The sequence below is a fragment of the Capsicum annuum genome, chromosome 10 (genome assembly GCF_002878395.1).
Source record: "Capsicum annuum cultivar UCD-10X-F1 chromosome 10, UCD10Xv1.1, whole genome shotgun sequence".
Lineage (NCBI taxonomy): Eukaryota > Viridiplantae > Streptophyta > Magnoliopsida > Solanales > Solanaceae > Capsicum > Capsicum annuum.
The window spans coordinates 208,004,028-208,008,854 of NC_061120.1; positions in this window are offsets into that span (position 1 = coordinate 208,004,028).

A 4,827-nucleotide genomic window follows, 5' to 3' on the forward strand; every position below is an offset into this window, starting at 1 on the left:
GCCCTCCTTAGCTTTGTTAGTTGTGTCAGTCTAGAGGCGTCATGCATAGAGTGTGTAGGTTTTGCAGGTTAAAAGGTTCCTGCTTTGCAGTGGTCGTGCCTACCTTTACATAGCAGCTTACAATAGTCTTGAATACAGGTGTTCTCTGCTGCAGACGTGTCCACGGGACTTTTGACATGCTAGGAATGGTGAGAAGGGAAGGAACCAAGTCCATGGACCTATGAAGTTCTACTTCTGTTTTGGCGTTTTACCATTTGTTAGTATTATATCATCAAAGACGAGAGTGCTGTGTGTAACTGTACTGATCTGTCGACTGTTGGGTTGAGTTCATTTCAGTATTTTTATCGTGTTTACTTCTGTTGAACAAATTTGCTTAAGATAGCAGGATTTTTATGTTGCTAGACTGCAGTGTAAACTTTCTTTTGCAGTTCTTTTCACTGCATTGTTGTAGCCATGTTTATCGTGTAGTTGGAATGATAGCTGCTGCTACTGTTTTGTATTATTGTCGTTTTTTTATTATTTAGGCCCGGTGGACTAAAGCTCCTGCTATGTGCAGGATTAGGGAAGGGTCGGATTTCAATGGTTATTTTACACAGCCCTGCATATCTACATGAGGTTGTTTCCGCAGCTGGAAAACCTGTGACCTAGTTTGCGACGACTTCGCTAGTTACGCCAAGGCTCCCTTTTATGATGTGATCCTTAAGTAATATTATGCATTCGTGTGGATATAGGCATTATTAGAGTACGTGCCCTACTGATCAGTGACTTTAACGTAAGAGTTGCCTATGGATAGAATGGGTTGCCTGACGTGTTCCCAGGAAACAGTAAAACGGGAAGTAAAGAACACAATGATTTTTTACGTGGAAAACACCCGGCTCAAAAAGGTGTAAAAAACCACGACCTGCACCTCTACAGGATTTAACCCCAACTTCACTAAATAATTCTGAGCCTCAACAACAACTGATTACAAAACTCTTGTAACCTAGGAATTATAAACTCTAATTCCTAACTACACACATAAAGGTATGTGTTCCCAAAGTCTCTGAGTTTTCCCCAACTCAAAGATTAGCTCTTAATTCAGTTTATAACACATTTAAACTAATATTACATTAATAGTTCAACACAATGAACAACTCCTAACAATCAACACTAAAACTGTAGATTATATACTAGGACCACGTTCTTCAATTGTGTTTCTTCACTGATTGAGTAACACTTTGTGAAGTTAATCTGTCGATTGCTCTTTTCAGCTTTGTAAGTGCGTAAGTTACTCTGAATAACACATCTTCATTTAAGATAGCTCTTCAAAGAGGCATTCTTTATTTCAAACTCTCCCTTCAATTAGAACTCTCATAGCATAGAGTTCTACTTCAAGTGAGATTCCTTCTTCAATTCCAACTCTTGTCTCTTTAGTGTTGTAGTCAAACTCCAACTCTTTAAATTAGCACATATTTATTATTTTCTTGAGTTTATCTGAATTAATCACCTATCTGGTCCTTCCTTAATTTTTGCAAGCTTGTCTTAAATCATATGATTTTGCTACAAGTTTCAACTACATGAGACAGTGTCTATAAACCAACTTGACTGACATGTTTCATATAACTTTTTCTGTTTGTCAATCATCAAAATTATATCGTACCCAACAGGCATGTATCTACATGTGGTTGATATTGATGAATTTCTTATCGTTTTGAAGTAATGGTCATGGAAAAGAAGGGGGGCCTCTAGATTTGCTAGTTTATTTTATCTAATTAGTGTTTTGGCAGGAACATGTAGAAAGTTTGTCTGTATTAGGAAAATCTCTCTTCAAGGGGAAACAATAGTTGGCATGCAGCTATTTCTTTTAATTTGATAATTGTGGTGTTTGCCTGTTTTGGGCAAGTTTATAAGTTCCTCGATTAATTTTATAGAATATCTGTCATCTCTCATCAACAATCGATTAGCATGTAACCTTAAGCCATGTGTAAGTTTAATCCAAGGGTTATCTTACGAATGATAATATAATCTAGTTTCTTTGTTGGAATTTTGCCCATTCTAGGTGGATTATTAGAGCAATTTTTTCGCGTAAACTTTTTAAAATGGGTATATGAAGGTAACCAGACTTTAGATTAATGTTGGACGAATTGGGTAATTAAACAAGTACTTGGTTTTCTTTTTTCAATCTATACTACTGCAACAACATTCAATAATTCAAAGGTAGAGTCTGGGGATTTCTATCTTTGCGAGGTAGAGAGATTACTTTCGATAAATTTGATTCCAAAAATATAGACAGTGAAATAGAAAGATACAATTACTAATCGAAAATATTTCTGATCGATTGAATAATGATGTTTCTATTGATGAAATGCGTTGAAACCTTTAGTTTACACGAACATTAATCATTCTCCACACCGTAAACTCAGAAAGTAAACGATCTTCAAAATAATTCTAATGAAAATTGATATGATCTAAAATAAAAAGAGCAATAAGTTGGTATCCTAGTCAATGGACGATCAACAAAACTCATGGCCTAGGGTGTTAACTTCCATTGCACTTTGAAATGGTGCCATCTTAAGGTCGGTCCAAGTGGTCGAGCCTACGTCATAATTGTTGGGAAACAATAGTAAATATTACTATCAATTGAAAATAAATGAACTGCAGCAATAATAATATTTCTTCTATAATAGTGTCACAAGTTACAATAATAATAACAACAAGAACAATAATAATAATAATAATAATAATAATAATAATAATAATAATAATAATAATATATTTTAAGTAATATATAAAATAGAGTCCGGAGCCTAAAGGGCAAGTTTTTTTAGTCAAAATTTCAAAAAGGTACATCAAAATTGAAAAATTCCAAAACGGACAAGGTAAACACCTGTATTGACCTTGTCCATTAAAAAATTAACGGTGTTAGTCTAAATGTTAAAGTTTAAGGTAAAATGACGAGTTTACTTTATAAGGTAAAATAGTAAGTTTACCTTATTATTTGTCTAAAAAAGTTGGTGGGAGTTCAAAATTTAATGACATCAATGTACTCCCTCCGCACATTTTTATTTATCCACTTTTCTAATTGGGAATGTCCAATATATCTGTTGAGTTTATAAAATCAATGAATAATTTGTCTATTTTCACCTATTTACCCTTGGTACTAAATACAATACACCACTCATTATATTTTTCAAAGTAAAAAATTTATTATATTCAAAAGGTGATATAGTAAAATCAACCACCTATTTATTGTTTCTTAGGGCATATGCCAAGTCAAAAGTGAACAAGTATTTATGGCTGGGGGACTATTTAGTGACGAATTTATTTCAAATGCACTGCATTATAAGGTAAAATATGTCCCTTACCTTACAAGATAAAATGTGTCCCTTACCTTACTAATTTTCTCTTATATACCACCCATTCATTTTATTCATTTATTCACATTACTACGTTTCACCCTATTCATCTATATTATTTGGGTGTTTGTTTTTGCTCAAAGTCTACTTTATCAAAAAAATTTCACTTTAAGGTATACTTTAATCACCTTTTTATATAATTTTTTTTCAATATCTAACAAACAAGTATGTAGTATAATATTATTAATCATTTTTGTAGCTTACTAATTTGTCAAATGTTGTTATTATCATATCAACTTGTTAAGCCTAAACCTATGTTAAGTTAGTATTGTTATGCATGTGTAAAAAGTTTGCCCTTTAAGGGGCCGTTTGGTTTGCGGGACTAGAGTCAATAATCCCGAGATAAAATAATAATCCCGGGATAAAAATGTAACTCACTCGTTTGGTTGTAAATATTTGGGATAACTTATCCCGGGACTAATAATTAGTCCCGGGATAAGTTATCCACCCAAATGGTGGGATAACAATCCCAAGACTATTTTTCTTTGGTATAAAATTATACAAGGACAAAAATACCCTCATTTTCATTTCTCTCTCTCTCACACACACATATATATATATATATAATATATTCATAAATAAATTATATATATATAATAATAATTAACGTAAATTGGTAAACTGTACAATAATTATGTTTTGAACATATAATATATATTATGAACATAAATATATATTATGAATAACGTATAATATATTCATAAATATATATAAATTAGATATTCATAAATTATGTTTAATTAACGTATAATATATTCATTAATTATGAATATAATATATTACTTAATATATAACGTAATTACGTAATATATAACGTATAATATTATGAATATATATACGTTAATTATGTTTAATTATATATATATATTATGTTAATATATTTAATTATAATATATTATGTTAAATTATGTTAATTATGTTTAATTATATATAATTTAATTATATATAACATAATATATAACGTAATATATTCTCACACACACATAAATTATCTTTAATTAACGTATAATATATTCATAAATAAATAAATTTTGAACAGTTTACTGTTCAAAATGGTTGTAAAATATATAAATTATGTTTATTTATATATTTTAATTTCTCTAAAAAAATAAAAAAATTAAAAATGAATATTTAAAGCTTAAAAAGAAATATATATATATATATATATATATATATATATATAAAAGTTAAATAAGATGGAGGGTATTTTGGTAATCAATCAATTTATTCCTAGAAATTATACCATGTATGTTACTTTGAATACAACAAATCAAACACTCAATAAAAAATAATCTCAGCATAACTAATTCCAGTATAACTTATCTCATCGTAACTTATCCCAACATAGCTAATTCCGGTATAACTTATTTTCAAACCAAACGACCCCTAATTATATTGCATGCATGTATAAATTAACACTTTATATGAAACC